General features: G+C 42.0%; 1 protein-coding gene across 2 annotated transcripts in view; it reads right to left on the bottom strand.

The window, feature by feature from the left end:
* The window catches only part of LOC126470733 (ankyrin-3-like), a 96157-nt gene extending 84834 nt beyond the window's left edge, over positions 1-11323 (bottom strand). For both annotated transcript variants that reach the window (XM_050098748.1, XM_050098739.1), the window contains exon 1: positions 11088-11323. The gene's annotated coding sequence lies outside the window, so the exon portion shown is untranslated. The remainder of the gene's footprint in view (positions 1-11087) is intronic.
* Positions 11324-18586: the final 7263 nt, after the last annotated feature.

The raw sequence follows: 18586 nt of genomic DNA, 5'->3' as shown, positions 1-18586 counted from the left end.
AATGTCTCTATATACACTCCTGGAAATGGAAAAAAGAACACATTGACACCGGTGTGTCAGACCCACCATACTTGCTCCGGACACTGCGAGAGGGCTGTACAAGCAATGATCACACGCACGGCACAGCGGACACACCAGGAACCGCGGTGTTGGCCGTCGAATGGCGCTAGCTGCGCAGCATTTGTGCACCGCCGCCGTCAGTGTCAGCCAGTTTGCCGTGGCATACGGAGCTCCATCGCAGTCTTTAACACTGGTAGCATGCCGCGACAGCGTGGACGTGAACCGTATGTGCAGTTGACGGACTTTGAGCGAGGGCGTATAGTGGGCATGCGGGAGGCCGGGTGGACGTACCGCCGAATTGCTCAACACGTGGGGCGTGAGGTCTCCACAGTACATCGATGTTGTCGCCAGTGGTCGGCGGAAGGTGCACGTGCCCGTCGACCTGGGACCGGACCGCAGCGACGCACGGATGCACGCCAAGACCGTAGGATCCTACGCAGTGCCGTAGGGGACCGCACCGCCACTTCCCAGCAAATTAGGGACACTGTTGCTCCTGGGGTATCGGCGAGAACCATTCGCAACCGTCTCCATGAAGCTGGGCTACGGTCCCGCACACCGTTAGGCCGTCTTCCGCTCACGCCCCAACATCGTGCAGCCCGCCGCCAGTGGTGTCGCGACAGGCGTGAATGGAGGGACGAATGGAGACGTGTCGTCTTTAGCGATGAGAGTCGCTTCTGCCTTGGTGCCAATGATGGTCGTATGCGTGTTTGGCGCCGTGCAGGTGAGCGCCACAATCAGGACTGCATACGACCGAGGCACACAGGGCCAACACCCGGCATCATGGTGTGGGGAGCGATCTCCTACACTGGCCGTACATCACTGGTGATCGTCGAGGGGACACTGAATAGTGCACGGTACATCCAAACCGTCATCGAACCCATCGTTCTACCATTCCTAGACCGGCAAGGGAACTTGCTGTTCCAACAGGACAATGCACGTCCGCATGTATCCCGTGCCATCTAACGTGCTCTAGAAGGTGTAAGTCAACTACCCTGGCCAGCAAGATCTCCGGATCTGTCCCCCATTGAGCATGTTTGGGACTGGATGAAGCGTCGTCTCACGCTGTCTGCACGTCCAGCACGAACGCTGGTCCAACTGAGGCGCCAGGTGGAAATGGCATGGCAAGCCGTTCCACAGGACTACATCCAGCATCTCTACGATCGTCTCCATGGGAGAATAGCAGCCTGCATTGCTGCGAAAGGTGGATATACACTGTACTAGTGCCGACATTGTGCATGCTCTGTTGCCTGTGTCTATGTGCCTGTGGTTCTGTCAGTGTGATCATGTGATGTATCTGACCCCAGGAATGTGTCAATAAAGTTTCCCCTTCCTGGGACAATGAATTCACGGTGTTCTTATTTCAATTTCCAGGAGTGTAGAAATGGAAGATCGAACGGACATTTAGTAACTCCAGTGTAACAGCTGTCATGCTCTTTACATAGGAGAGCCAGGCAGAAATTAACACAAAAGAGCATGGAAATATGGCATTTGCAGAACACTTCCGGCAAGAAATCCATCACCCTAACACCACAGAAAAGGACATGAAAGTTTAACAACAAGAAACTACTCCTCCACCTACAAGGAAACTTACAAATTCAAAAAGCAATAATAGAGAAGAAACACACAATAAATGACCAGACCAACGTTAGCAACCAGGCGCTATAGAAACTAATAAAATATATTGCTGAGAAAGAACAAACCTCATAGACACAACAAAATAATATTACAAACTAGGCGATATCCTCACCCTAGATCATCCACCACCGTACCATAGCAACGCAATAAATTACACACACAGTAGCTAGGAGTTGTTACCTCCGTTTAGAAACACACTTGTATACACATACACACACACACACACACACACACACACAAATAAACAAAAATAATTACCCACACTAAAAAAAATAAAAAGTCTATTTCTTCTTTCTCCCTCTCACACACACGCGGAAGCACGCAGAGACAATCATCCCCACTTTAAAATAAAAAATACACATAAAAATAAAAATAATATTATCTCTTTGGCGATTTACCTGGTAATAAATACGCAACCAGTCGCCAGAAAAATCGCCAATTAAAATCACAGTCGCAGTTCGTCATCCGCAATGGATTAATGAAATGTACTGAAATGTAATCTCTCTAACTGTCTCTCTCTCTTTCTCTCTCTATCTCCACTTAGGAAATATAAACACGAACAGAGCGACAGTACAGGCTTCCACCACTATCAAAACAAAAGACGAATGCATCCCGGAAAAAGCACGGAATGGTGAGAGGACAGTGATACTTTCCAACGCAGAAATTTGAATGTGTTAAGTGCAGTGAAAACGCTGTGTGCAGATGTGCAGAACCTCGACACATTCACGTGGAAGCCGAACAAGAATGCAATAAACAACGTTAAAAACACGAGTAACGAAACCAATAAAAACCGCTCACAATTCTACGTGAAGCAAGCGAACTGTTAATGACCATAACAAAGAAAATTGTAAGAGAGAAAAACCCAAATTGCCACAATCACTGAAATTCTTTAAAATAAAGTGAAACGCTTCTAGTCTTAATACGATATTTAGTGCAGTTGCCAAAGAAATCAATTAACCTATACAATTTGAACATATTACTTTTACTTATTTGATCACAAACCTATCTGTCAATTGTAATAATAAAGAATTGCACTAATTAAATTCAATTTTTCTTACAAAATTCATTAGTTTTTACAAACAAGAAACGAAGTTCACCAACAAGTAAATAAAATAAGTTCTTAACCGTACCAGCAACGATTCTACTCTTGAAAAGAGACTTGTAGCTGGCTGTAAGTTGTCGATCACCTAGGCTCATTGGATCGACATGCATGCGTCGCCGCGCATAAAAAAGGGATGTTCCGAAACTCATACCTCGAGCTTTATTGGTGATAAAATGACAGGGTCAGGTGTTCGGACGGCCCTTGGGTTAGAGACCATTTGTATACCCAACAGAGGGACCTTCTTAGTGTCACCAGGGCCGGCCTTAACCATCCAGGCACACAGGGCGGCTGACTCATTTGGCGTCCATTTTATAATAATATGTACACCACTGGCCATTAAAATTGCTACACCAAGAATAAATGCAGATGATAAACGGATATTCATTGTACAAATATATTATACTAGAACTGACACGTGATTACATTTTCACACAATTTGGGTGCATAGATCCTGAGAAATCAGTACCCAGAACAACCACCTCTGGCCGTAATAACGGCATTGATACGCCTGGGCACTGAGTCAAACAGAACTTGGATGGCGTGTACAGGTACAGCTGCCCATGCAGCTTCAACACGATACCACAGTTCATCAAGAATAGTGACTGGCGTATTGTGACGAGCCAGTTGTTCGGCCACCATTGACCAGACGTTTTCAATTGGTGAGAGATCTGGAGAATGTGCTGGCAAGGGCAGCAGTCGAGCATTTTCTGTATCCGGAAAGACCCGTACAGGACCTGAAACATGCGGTCGTGCATTAACCTGCTGAAATGTAGGGTTTCGCAGGGATCGAATGAAGGGTAGAGCCAGGGGTCGTAACACATCTGAAATGTAACGTCCACTGTTCAAAGTGCCGTCAATGCGAACAAGAGTTGACCGAGACGTGTAACCAATGCCACCCCATACTATCACGCCGGGTGATACGCCAGTATGGCGATGACGAATGCACGCTTCCAATGTGCGTTCACCGCGATGTCGCCAAACACGGGTGCGACCATCATGATGCTGTAAACAGAACCTGGATGACGTTTTGCCAGTCGTGCACCCAGGTTCATCGTTGAGTACACCATCGCAGGCGCTCCTGTCTGTGATTCAGCGTCAAGGTTAACCGCAGACATGGTCTCCGAGCTGATAGTCCATGCTGCTGCAATCTCGACTGCTAGTGATGCGAGGCCGTTGGGATCCAGCACGGCGTTCCGTATTACCCTCCTGAACCCACCGATTCCATATTCTGCGAACAGTCATTGGATCTCGACCAACGAGAGCAGCAATGTCGCGATACGATAAACCGCAATCGCGATAGGCTACAATCCGCCCTTTATCAAAGTCCTCCTTATACGAGGCATCACAACAACGTTTCATCAGGCAACGCCGGTCAATTGCTATTTGTGTATGAGAAATCGGTTGGAAACTTTCCTCATGTCAGCGCGTTGTAGGTGTCGCCACCGGCGCCAACCTTGTGTGAATGCTCTGAAAAGCTAATAATTTGCATATCACAGCATCTTCTTCCTGTCGGTTAAATTTCGCGTATGTAGTACGTCATCCTCGTGGTGTAGCAGTTTTAATGGCCAGTAGTGTATAATGGAGAAAAAACTAATTTTGAATTGGGTATATTATTTTTTACTGACTTTAATATAACTCTAATCAATGAGCTTATATTATCTGTCAGTCGTCTGGGCATAAAACATTTAATGAAAAGCAAATATAAACAAACAGCTAAAACTTAACTTTTCTTTTTTTTGTCAGCACACTTTCCGGTACGATTAGCAAAATCTAGGTTTCTTGCAACTTCATTTCCAACAGATAGTGAGGCCTAACTTGTTTGAGACATTGTAGACGGCAAGTAAGTTTTTATCAATTTCAGTTTGGAAAAACTGCGTTGGCCAATTGTAAGTCACTGGTGTTGTTAACAGAATACGCATCATTATCTAATATTGAACCGTTCCAGTCAATCTTTAGCAAGAGGCGTAATGAAGTGAGCTATTACTTCATTTCAATCATTCGTTAATAACTTCAGAACTACTTCACTCGATGGTACAGGGTGCTCTCCTCCATGCACCGAATGGTGGTTTGCAGAGTATCTGTGTAGATGCAGATGAGGATGGATAAATGCCGTAAACGTCATCGCGCTACAAGTATCTACTAACTCAGAGCGTTTGTCAATAACATTTTCAGGCATGCTCAGAAAACAAAACTTTTTATAAAATGAATGTTTAAAGGTACTGTTTAAGTACTACAAACATTGAAGTATTGTGGTTATTTTTAGGGTTCCTCCCTTCCCCTCCCCTCCCGCCATAAAAAGCAGGCTCTGAGTGTCACTATCCCACAGGGTCAAAGTATGAATGTTCCACCTTTCCTCCCGCTTCGGCAAATAAAGCAAATTAGTTGGCTCTTTCTGCATTTGATGTGGTCTACGGCGTGTTTCATGGGACTAACGGAGGCGCCATTAGTAAATGAGCGGTTCCTCGGAAAACCCGTTTTTTTCATTTTCAGTAGGGACCACCTGCCTCGAACTACCTTCCTCAGCACCTTTAAAAATTTTCCCGCAAATTCTGGCATGCGAGCATACTCCGTTTCGTTATGCTGTGAGAGATGACAGTGGCAGTGGCAAAGAAACGGAAAATTAATAAATACTGGAAGATAGTAGAAAGCGATTGTGTTAGGAAAAGAGCGAAGGAGACAATGGCAGTATAAGAAAAAGAGAGGGGCAAAGTGGCAGTGGGACATAAGTGACAGTGACAGAACAGTGCTTGGATAAGAGCGAAGGTGACCGTGCCAGGGGGAATAAATAAAGAGAAAAAGAAAGTGGAAGCAGGTGAGAGGCAGTGATAACGAGAGACAGAGTATTTGACACAATAACAACGAAGAAGAGAGAGAGAGATGTAGCGAAAGTGAGTAACAACAGTAGAGAGGAAGGAATGAGATATTAGCAGAAAGAGAGAGCAAGAAGGAGACGGTGACAGTGATAAGAGATTTCAGAAGTAGGACAGAACGACATGGAATGTGGCTGTGATACAGGAGACAATGATAGAAAGATACAAAGAGATGATGACAATGAGTTGGGTTGAATGAGAGGGAAAGTGCAATGGGAGCAGATGGGTGTCAGTGACTTACAGCAATGGACCAGTGCGTGTGAGTGAGTTACACAGTTAAGGGAGCTTGTGGGAGTCTGAGGTGGTTGCATGTTACAAAAAAGCGCGAATATGTTGACGTGCCAAAATTTTTGAAGGTGCTGAGAAAGGTAGAAGGAGGAAGCAGGCTTCCCACTTTGCTGTCAGTCTTTTACGTGAAAACGAACATATTCGCATTTTTTGTGGTCCGATAGGACATTTTTCCGCTGGTTTCTATACGCAGAAATACATCTTTACAAGCTTTTTCGCTTCTTATTGAGGATGACGTAAAAATTTTCATAGCTTTAGCTTGTTTTTCATTTTCCTTTTATTCTTCTGCTATTGTTTGTCAACATTATGCACCAGACATTTTCTTCTTTTTAGAGATTTTTCGTAAGTTAATTCGTTGTTATGAATTCAGTGAAAGTACAGTGGAACTTCACAAAAGTGTTACTGGCCAAAACATGACAATATACTAGTACGTAACAAGAGCACTGTAGAAAACGACTCAACACTGTGGTTTGGAATCAAGCGTTGCTAACACATTGTTTGCATGTTATTGTCAGCTAAGCAGTGAGGAAGGAAAGGAGGTATGCTCCACAGCTGGCTAAGGAGCCTGATTTTGCCTCTATTTACGGTTTATTCCTCATTACCATGTATTATTGGCGAAATGCTCGTATTCTGCTGTGATGCGCAGTTGCGAATTACTAGTCAACTTACCCTGAGGTTAATAAAAATAGTAGTACGTCATGTGCCGAAATAGTATTGTATTCCAAGTTAAGGTAGTCTTTGGTGAAATTTAAGCCCATTTGGACTGGGATTTAATCGAAAAGTTTACTTTTCCAAGGCATAAACAGTAACACAAGAGGATGCCAGTCAGATTCGTAGTAAGAATCTCAAGAAAATATATTCCTTCCACGATAAAAGTGGATTATGAAATACTTGTTCGAGTACTGCTCATTATTCTGGGACCCTTTCCCCGTTGCATTAATATACGAGATAGAGAGGATCCAACGAAGAGCGTCGCGTTTCGTCAGGGGATCGTTTCGTGGGCGCGAGAGCGTTATGGGGATAATCAACAAACTCCAGTTGCAGACGCTAAAAGAGAGATGCTGCGTATCACGGAAAAGTTTACTATTGAATTTCTAAGAGAGTTCGTTCAGGGAAGAGTAGGACAACATACTACTTCCGTCAATAAACATCTCGCGGAATGACCACAACAAGAAAACTCGAGAAATTAGAGCTAATACAGAGATAATCATTCGTCCTACGTGCCATTCGCGAATAGAACAGGGATGAGGCGATCAGTTAGTAGTATCAGGACTCCCCGCTGCGGTGTATTGATGTAGGTATGTACCAACTTCGACAATATTTCATACTGAATTACCTCAAAAAAGACACGTTTGCAGATCCATGTTTACTGGAGCGATTTTGCTTCTATTATTGTATTCTTTCACCCGAGTCAGTTTTCGCTACTAATTCTAACACACCAATATATACAATGGCTGCACTTCCGCCTCTGGTGTCCCTCTCAGCTTGGCGCCCCTGTCGGCCGCTTGGGCCTTAAACCGGCCCTGCTTTTACGTTGGAAATAATACCATAAATATCTTCGATGCCGAATTAAACGCGAGCGCGCCGTGCACTTCGTAACGGAATGCACTCCCTGTGCAAGGCCGCTCGCTGTAGTCCAACGTCCACCAAAGAAGCTGCCTGCAAGGTCACGTACTGCCCCCCCTCTATCGCGGCGCTCATATCAGTTTCCCGCCTACAGCTGACGCACTCATGTCCACGAGGTATCTCGCAAGTAACGACTTGTCAGTACAGCCGCGCAAATACACTTCCCTCGCTCTCGCTGCTTCTTCTGAAATTACCAACAAACCCTTGATTCTTTAAAGAATCGAACTCACATCTTTAAAGCAGCATCAAACGCCCGAATACTTGACAAATGAGTTAATATCTTAAATATTTGACTAAGCATGTAAGCAATAAAACGTTTAGAGAAGGTTTGAAATTATACAGAATTTGACATAAACCGACAATTTGTGGTCCGATCATATAATTTACATGGTTACTGTGGTTTCACAAAGTTTCGGCTATACATCAGCCTTCCTCAGAATCCACAATAAAAGTAAAAGAAAATACATTACTAGCTACTACATTAAGAAATTAAAAACGAAGAACAAAAATCATACTGTGAACACGATATAGGCTACCTCCCATTCAGCTGCTCCGCACAAAATCATAACCATATAAAAATAACACTTGTCAAAATTGCCACGCCGGCTTCAAACGGTTATTGACCTCTTCTTAACTACTTTGTATAATTATCCGTACGTTAAGCGTGCATCAAGGACTTATAGGACAGCTTCGCATCCTATATATAGCGCTCACAGCATGCTTGGCAAGTTTAACTATTTTATTTTTACATCGTTACGACTTGTTGCAGTGCAGTAGAACGAATAGTATACGGTGTTAACGTGTTCACATTGTGATTTGTCTCCTCTGTTTCTAATCTCTTAATGTAATAGCTAGTAATTTATTCTATGTTACTTCTATTGTAGATTCTGAAGACTGCTCTCGTTTAGCAAAAACCAGCAATTCTGTTCAAAGAATTCTACGATCAAGACAGTGCTTTGAGTTCGTTGGAAGCCACTAAGTGCTCTCATTTTAAAGACTGGATGAGTATGAACTGAGTAATTTATGCTTAATTCTCACCAAATGCTAGTATTTCACGCATCTCAATGCTTATGACAACGTATCTCCTGAAATATTTCTCGTAGAGTGACATAATTTTGCCGTTTCATTCAGCGGTATATGCGTAAACTGTCTGCAAACTGTTACAAATACAGGCAGTAGTAAAGACAAAATAAATTAAGACTTCTTGCCTGATGCTGAAGTTTTACTAGACGAACCGGGTAAATGTAATAAGTGAAACTTTTTTCCCTTAATCATTGTACGAGGGATGTCGGCGAGAAACAGTTTCCTAAAGGTTTGAAATTATGTGTAAAGTTTGTTGGAAGTCACTAAGCGCTCTCATCCTCAAATCCTGTATGAATGAGATCCTCGTATTTTCGTGCCGTCCGTTATGCTGCCCCAAGACAAATACTTGTCTTACTGTGTTAACCATTTAATATAATGTTACACATGTTAATGATTAGATTATGACTTAGTTTAAATTCGGGCAATAATTGCGTAGCAGTTAAATCCCATAAGATTTCGCACACATTTGAACAATAACTGCGCGAAATATCGGAAATGGAATTTTTGTTGCCCTCAACTGGTACAGGGTTCCGGAATTGCATTTTAGTAAGTATACTGCACATTAGTGAACGATGTGAGGAATTACTTTACGCACTATTCTGCTATTTGGGAGTTCAGGCGTTACTCAGAAAACCTCGTCCAGTGCAAGACAATGACACCTGAATGCTAAAATCATTTCTTCAACAAGAACACCAATCTATTCTTCTCTCCCTGCCCTGTTGACTAAGTTCTCGATCGCTATTTATCTCGATGCCGACGGGCATTAAACGCCAGTCATTATATTCCTCGAGTCTGATGGGGAATAACGAAGAGTCTTAGTTAACAAAATTAGTTTTAAGATCTCGTTTACGTAGAATGTTTACAAGCTACATTTCTTGAAAAATTTCTTGAAATGTAACATCCGTAAACAGCTGTTTTCGAAGCATGGCTGTTTTCGCAGTTTGCAGTGACAATAAACTCGTGATAAATATCAATACTGTAACGGTAATATTGAGGTCTGTGTGCAACTAAATAAGTGCAGATTTTGTGCTACCCAAGGCCGACATCAAGCCCAAACGACACAAGCATCCGCTTGGGGCGCCCCTAACACAAAATTTGCACACAGAATGCGTCATAACAAATGGCGAAAATAACACATTTCCGCGCTTACTAGATTCAGATTATCTTTAAAGGTCTTACTAAAGGCTCACAGAACTGCAACTACTTTGTGACGGAGGGAGGAAATAGGAGGAGAGCGGTGGCAAAATCATATGTCGCTAGTGTGGAACAATGGACGGGGATGTGGCACTAAACGATGTATCGCATATGTAGAAAAATGTTCTCTAGTGGCCCTGATTCTATCATAATCCTCTCGACACAGTTAATTATGAGGTGTACAATGTCCAGTGTACTACTTCTGCACAATATGCGCTACTGAAGATAGGCTGCTATCATCAATGTCACACGCACTTGTCACGGCACAGCAGGGCACACTAATTACATCTACACTTCTCCATTATGCAACTGCCACCATGGTGGAAATATTAAAATGCTATTTGTAAGCTGTGCCCAAAAAGATTATACACCGCTGAAAACAGAACACCAGCTTCATCAGCAGAACACCATGTGCACACACAGTGCACAATCAACATAAACATTGCCATTAAAGCTACTTCAAAATGAATTGTGGCGAATCGTGTGTAGCAGAATATCAAATGTATTTAATCAGTTCACATAGGTGTTAACCTCAACATTGTAACCAATGTAGCATCACTAGCACCTGTTTAGCATGTGTTTAGTAAAAATGTGTAGACAATAACATAGAAAATGATTTTGATGGCACCTATGATTTTGATGGCACCTATATAGCACGTGTAATTCTCAAAGATAAATAAATCTGTTGTGGTCTATTTAATGTCGTAAATACAATGTAGGTGAAATTTTGACAGATGACAGCAGCCACTCACAACAATTCATTAAAACGAGCTTGAATTAGAGAACGCATTTAACATTGTTTGAAGTAGGTTATAGCCGAAGAAATCGCTACATCGACTAAAATGACATGTGCACAAACATTAAATGCACAAGAAATTCTGCACCGCATTTCTCCTTTAAAAATCCATTGAGTTCCGTCCATTGGGTAGTTTAGAGGTTTGAGCCAATGAAAATAATTCAACATTACACTAAAGCTTGTCGACGAATAGATAATCACACAGAAAGTTACATGAATAAGGCTAATGAACCCTGGGACTATGCCTGATTTTTTAGCTCCGTGACGTTACTTTGTCAAAAACAAAATAACACCGTTGTTATTGGCTTATCTTCGTCCGTTGACTTCCTACAGTGTACCTTTGCCAATAAATTAAAAGTCATTACATCAAAATAGCTCTGTGACGAAGCGTTACTTCATCAATAACAAAGAAACACAGTTCTTATTGGCTTACCTTTCTCCGTCGATTTTCTACACCGAGCCTTTGCCGATTACTTACAAGTCACAGGCAAAAGTACGAGTATATGTTTCGTTCTTATGTATGATTTAACTTCACGTATCTGAACTCTCGCCTGCGAGAGAAATGATCTTCACAGATACAGCTTAGTTATTTGAGCAGTATCCCGCACGCACACTCACAATACATGAGTTTTGCGGAATTTCCTCCGCTGCGCAGTTTGACAAGCAACACAAGAGCGGCGTACGGAGCTGCCAACGCTTGGAACCTCACCGGTGGCGTTAGCTTACCAGCAATACAGTTGGTACGACTGCAGCGTTGCCTTTCTGCGCTCGAGACTTTATCGCTTTCACGAACGAGCATTGCATTTGGACAAGGTGGTGTACACTCATTGTTTCAGTTGTCATGCTCCATATGATTCGTACCTATGGCTACAAAACGATGGCGTAATATGACTGAATAGAATAAATCACCCATGGCGTCTTCAATAAACGCATGAGTTTATGTATTAATACAATAACGATACTACAGCCTACTTCTTAAGCAATGGAATATGAGTTTTTCTTGCCATTTTAAGCCGCAGTTCTCTGTAATGTTCTTCTCATTTTTAAGAAATCTTGTTGTTGGAGGTAACCTTAAATTTCACCAGGATCGGATTGATTTACTTCTTACTGACTGCACCAATGTTTGAGAAATTACTAGACGTATAACTATATAGTGAACTGGAGCAATGGTTACGATACTTTCGTGCATGTGTTAATAATCAATATTTTCTCACAAATTCGGGCTACAAACGAACTGTTTTACGCCTACAGAAAGATGGTACATGCATGCAGCAGAGTATTTAAAATAGCAAGCCTACAGAAAGCTATTTCATACAGTGATATTTCAGGTACGGTAGCTGATGATTCTTTTAGGAAATAAGATCAAAATGCGGCTATCATAAATATGCACAGCAAATTTTTGTTGGACAAGAGAGCTGAGGCTAAACTCAGTGGACTATTATCAAGCTTTATTAAGTGAATTTTTAGGTATCCTATGTAACACCAAAGAATAAACACTATTAAATATACTGAACTTTCTTTTATTTATCACAGTATAACTTCCTTCATATCACATACAATAACCATACATCACAGAACAGTATCGCAAAGAACTCAGCACTTATACATAGATATCAAATTGTATTCTAAATTCATAACTCGATTCAAATCGATTTCGCCACAAAATATATATCACATATACAATGGTTTTTCACAAATCATGTAAACTTTAAAACAGCAATAATTCCATAAAATGTAAATAATTAGTTCCAGTGGAGTCCACCAATGTGATAAATTTCTTCTATGATACATAAATCTGCAGTTCAGTTGTTTATCATTACGATTAAAACATCCTTTTATTTTATATTGTTTACTACTATGTAGTTTAGAGTGTGTTGACATTCTCAGGTGTCAACAAAGCATATCATATTTAACATATTTAAAATATTTGGTTTAAAGTAACGACGGATCATTTAGCCTGTAGAAAACAAGAGAACTTACAAACTTGGCTACAATCAAAAACTGCACTGCGCCACCCTACAGACTCGACCATCCTCGTAGACACAGAAAAAAACAACAAAAAAAACAAAAACAAAACGGTTAGACACTGCATAGGCACAGTAATACGTAAGGGGAGAACAATTCGCTTACTTTTTAGTTATAATTTTAGTTGTACAAGAACTCGGTCCATCGGATTTACTCGTCGTGGAAGGAATTGATAGACTAACTCAAGTCCCCACATTTGAAAAAAAATGGATACTTTTAACACACTGCACTTGTCATACCCGACCAGTGCTTAGACGGAGCGCCAGAGATCTTTCGGAGGGTTGGATCTAAACTCTTAGCTTCACCTATTAATTGATCAACAATCAAAATAGAAATAATCTGTGTGTCGACCCCTCGCATTATAATATCAATGCTCTTCAGACGATAAACTTCATTTAACATTCCCACAGAAAACACCAACAATTCTACACACAGGACACAGCATACAAAACTTTCTTGGACTTCCGAAAATATTAAACATAATTTTAAACAAATTATTTCTAAATAACTAATTTGAAGTATAAAATTCATTACCAGGTGCCCTGTGGCATCGATAAAAGCCGAGCCTATACCGATCCACTCAAAGACAGCTTCTTCTGGTAAGCACGTGGTCTTCCACCTTGTATTTCAAATTCTTTAATCTTTCTCTTTTTATATTGCGACACCATGAGTATATTCCACCTTCTTGACAAGTTCCAGATACTCCTAAGTTTGCCATGTCTAATTCGTTCTTTTCTTCTTACGCAACCATTTCTTTTCGCTAGAATATAGGGCTAATACACTTAAAAATAATGCACTGCTAATTCTGTTGTATCCTATTTCCTTGCCGACTAGGTACTCAGTAATTTTAAATTTAGAACTCTTTGATACACCGTCATGAGTTTTCTTCACATTATTTTTTGTCGCATTACTTATTGTTATTGTAGAAACCTCTTCCAGTGCTGGCTTAGGTATCTCTCATATTTAATTTTATTCTGCCTACAGAATACCTCCTTATGTCGCTTACATGGTATGTGCCTAATTTATTGATCGTGATTTCATTAAAACCTCGGAAATGTACATTGTTACTCTCAATCTGATCATTTACATCTCGCCAAAGCAAACGTATCGACTTTTCCTGGGACTCCTTAAGTGCACCCTCTACTGACAATACATTACTATTAACTGCTTCATATTTATAATTCAAAATAGAAATTTCATTTTGTAATTCTTCCTGACTATCTCTGATCTCCTTCTTTAAATCACGTCTCAATTACTCCCTGTCATGTTTAGCTTCGTCCAGCACCTTCAGACCCCCTGCTATCTTATCACTAAGCTTATTTATACGAAGGTTGGAACATAAATAGTGGTAACTATTTATTCACAACTGATACACAAGAGTTACATGTTTGCCCCTGTTACTGTCCAGCTTTGTGTAGAACCCGTTGCTAGCGATGTGGAAGGCGTAGCATACCGTTAGCAGAGCCTGTTCTGTTGATGGTGCGAATGGAGCGGTCTACTGCCTGTCGAATCACTGAAACAGTTCTGAAACGAATGCCACGAAGTGGTTCCTTCATCTTCGGAATCAAATCAAAGTCAGCCCGCGCACTGTCGTGGATAATGATGGGTGGGTTGCGCAGAAAGTATCTCCGCTTCTTTCGCAAAGCTGGTTGCAAGTGATGCTCCAAAAACGAACAGTAGTACTGTGCATTGATGGACTGCCGTGGAGGAACGTAAAGCGTTAGGATAACACCATCACAGTCGTACACGAGAATCGCCATAACTTTCACCATGTTGGGGCTCTGACGCACTTTCGGCTTTCACGGTGACCTATAATGACGCTATTCGTTGGATTGGTGTTTCAGTTTTGGCTCGTACGATGTGGCTCATGTCTCATCCAGTATTACGATACGGCGTAAGAAAGCCTCTTGTTCGCCCTCATAGCGCTCCAAGTGCGACTGAGCAGCGTCGTAACGCATCCATTTCTGCATTTCCGTCAAGCCATGCGGAACCCATCGTGATGAAATTTTTCGCATGCCCAGGCGTTCCTTCAGGATACGAAGCACAGTCGTATGCGCTAATCCGGTTTCGTGGGCGAGCTCACGAATCGTATCTCGTCGATCACTGTCCACTAACGCGGCAACAGCATGCACTTCTTGAGAGACGCTAAGACGACCTGCCCGTAGCATGTCTGCCACAGTTTGCCGACCTTCGTTGAAGGCTTTTACCCAACGTGCCACTGTGCAATGCCGATTCCCCGCACACCTCTTGAAGACCTTGATGACAGTGTCGTGCTGTACGACCTCTGGCACATTCAATCTTGATCCAACTCCGTTGTTCCTGTTTCGAAAACATAGTGACACCGTTACGTTAGACTGCTCGCTCACAAGTGACTGTGTTTCCCTCTATTGTGCGCACGCCGGTGACGTGGGACGGGCGAGTCCCTTTGCTCGGATGTAAGGTAGATATGTCAACAACGTGTGCTATCAGCGACAATAATAGATTCCATTGCATAGTGTTTCCACCTACATATTAACATTAGTCTCGTTTATAGTATCATTTATTCCCTTTATACTTGCTAATAGCTGCGCTGACTTGTCACTCTGATCACCATCAATCTTAAATAATGACCAATTATGCATTGAAATCTTAAACCAACTGTATAAATAATAATTTCCAGTATTTAAAAGCCACTCCACGACTTTAAGTTAGTTTAACCGACAAATAGTCCGCAAACTGAGTCATCACTTCTCGAAAGAACATTCACTTACAATAAACAATAAGGGCTCATCCAAATTATTTTTTGATGCGTAAGTTTTGTTACTTCCGTTGCTCCTCCTTATCGCAATTAGCTCGACACGTCGCCATATCCGCTGCCGATGCCGAGGATGAAGCAGGCGAAGCCGACGACGACGCTGCCGCTGCAGCCGAAAGCAATGCAAGAGCTGCGCTAGTTTGTGAAGTCGTGTTAAGTTGTACAGGAGCTGCACCTGTAGGTGAAATCTGGAGCTGTAGCCGACGCCGATGTCGCTACTGCAGTCAATTGATGCTGTATTCTCAGCTGTCGGCACCGCCCGTGGAATGAGATTGCCCCAGCTACGTCTGGTAGTACCTGAACAAACTTAATTCTACTTCCAACCTCCTCCCGACAATTACTTTCCAACGACTCAGATCTCTTCAGGAGACGCTTGATCTCTGCGAATCCTGACCAACGAAAGACAGCACTTCTGAACTGGACTTAGCAGAAAACAATTTTCTATCACCTGGTCACGTCAGAATGTACTGCTTTTCAAAGACACAATCAGTAGCACATCGTGGACCACAGAATTGCCACCTCTGTACTGCACTACCCTACAGACACGACCATCCTCGTAGAAATAACAAAACTGTTAGGCTCTGCAGAGGCACAGTAATACTTACTGGGAGAGCAACGTCGCACAGCTAAAAATCACCTTAATTTCGCTCAGTTCTACTCAAGAAGCATAACATCAGGATCAGCTATGTTAGCTGTCTTGAAAGTACGTCAATCGACTTCACAGGTAAGACTACGCCCAAGATAACCAGCGGTCGTAAACTTCTGTGTTGGAAACATCATCTGTCCATATCCTAATGTAGTTCCTTTCATTTGGATGTCGAAATTCTCTCGATACAGCCCACACTATGTACCACTACAAAGATGATGAGCACTACAGAACTACCGCATATACTATTTGTGGTTTGATGGCCTAGTGGTAGCTACCGGAACATGTTAATAAGGATATTAATAACGCGTCTGACTGTCAAAAGATCTACAAGTTTCTTGTTCGTGCGATTAACAACCACCAATGGCGATCACAGTTTCAATGGAAAATTCTATGCACTATAGTGTACCTTGGATAGAAAACCAGATACTCGATCTCACCTCTCAAAGTAACAAAATGAAAACTTATAGTGTACATCTATTACAGAATAAGACACATCGCTAAGTAACGGCTTAACAGGAATATTCTACTCTTATTTAAAAAAAAGAAGTACAAGCTGCCGTGCTCTGTAATACCTTATAAATATCTTTCTACATCAAAACCAGAACAAAATTACGCATAACCAGGTAATTGCAGGGTGCTTGACTGCGCTTTTAAATAATATTTGTTTTACGTTGCACTTTCAGAGATGTACTTTACTCTCTCGTTTCATTGACGTTATTAATGATAACTTCTGTACGTAGTAACCACGTACCTTTATTTGCATATAAGTACAAGAGGTACTGTGGCTGTGTTCCTTTCAAAGATATACTTTGGCTGAAGCACGTGGTGAGGCCATATTGGATTTCGTCAAGCTCGTATTTGGTGTGTTTTACACAAAGAGGTATATTGTTTATGTAGGTTGTTGGTTTTACATATAGTCACATTATAACTTATTTCCGGAAATACAGAAGCGTCCGATCTTACCCGTCGGCTTTGACCCATGACGTCACAAATACCGCGGAAACGACTATAAACAATTCCAATATGGCGGATATAAAAACATCGCATACGTATTGTAAACACTGAAATACACAAGTTTCACAAAAAGCCTAATGACTGTAACGGGACAAGCGTGGGAAATTAGGGGTTTTTGGGTGCGGAGAAACTAAATATACAGAAATGTAGCCACCGACCGCCATTCAAAACCACGCAAAACAACGAAATAAATCAACATCACAAAACTGACCAAATACCAAAAAACACATTCCTATCCATAATCGGACACTTCCCTTAACCTATATAGCTCAACAGAACCTACCGATCACATCCCCCAATAGAAAACTAAGAAACGAAAGCTTCCCTTACACCTACATACATCGGCACTTATGCAGTTTAGCAGGTACGGAAAAAAATTTTCATTTTTTTTCAAAATTTGATCATCATGTGTCGTTATGCGGTGGGGGGAGTCTGCAGTGCCCCCCCATCCCCCCACAGGCTTCATTAGTGTCAAATCAATATTTTCGAATCATAGGCGGCCGCTGCCGCGGCCGCATTCCAAAAAAAAACTCCCAACCTAACCTCAAGTGGGCTACGCTACAGATCAATATGTTCATCAAATTGCTTCATATTACGTATACATGTTCATTAGTGTCAAATCAATATTTTCGAATCATAGGCGGCCGCTGCCGCGGCCGCATTCCAAAAAAAAAACTCCCAACCTAACCTCAAGTGGGCTACGCTACAGATCAATATGTTCATCAAATTGCTTCATATTACGTATACATGTTCATTAGTGTCAAATCAATATTTTCGAATCATAGGCGGCCGCTGCCGCAGCCGCATTCCAAAAAAAAACTCCCAACCTAACCTCGTATTCAGGGCTACGCTACAGATCAATGTGTAGGTCCCTTACGTCACGGGTCAAAGCCGACGCGTGAGATCGGATGTTTCCAACCTATACCCAATACACAAAACATACATAAATAACCAAAAAAAAAAAACGGAACTTACCTCAAAAAAGTTCCAGCTCCACAAACTAGATTGGCCACCACAATCACACACAAATGCACACACGCACGCACGCACACACACACACACACACACACACACATACAAAAACACACACACACACACCAATGAAAAAATACTGAACTAAAATAAAAACCCAACCCACCCAAACGTCAACCCCCTCCCCCACAACTCCAAAATACAACACACAAACACTATACAACAAAATAAACCACCCACCCACCTACCCAGCCCACCCTAACTAACCACTTTCGGTCTATACATTTTACCCACAGCCCTTAAAAAAACCCGAAGAATGCAATAGCCCTCTGGGACACTCTTCCGCCAACAGTACTCATCTAAATGAGACTGAAGGTTGGAAGAGCGCCTCTTCCCCCTCCCAAGAACTGACTTAACCGCTCCCCACATCCCCTCAATTGTGTTAGTGCAAGCCCCAGTATCATAATTCTTAAACTCT

The sequence above is a fragment of the Schistocerca serialis genome, chromosome 1, assembly GCF_023864345.2.
Source record: "Schistocerca serialis cubense isolate TAMUIC-IGC-003099 chromosome 1, iqSchSeri2.2, whole genome shotgun sequence".
In the NCBI taxonomy this organism is placed as follows: Eukaryota; Metazoa; Arthropoda; class Insecta; order Orthoptera; family Acrididae; genus Schistocerca; species Schistocerca serialis.
The sequence above is the reverse complement of the archived record's forward strand: the minus strand, read 5'-3'. Positions and strand labels throughout refer to the sequence as shown.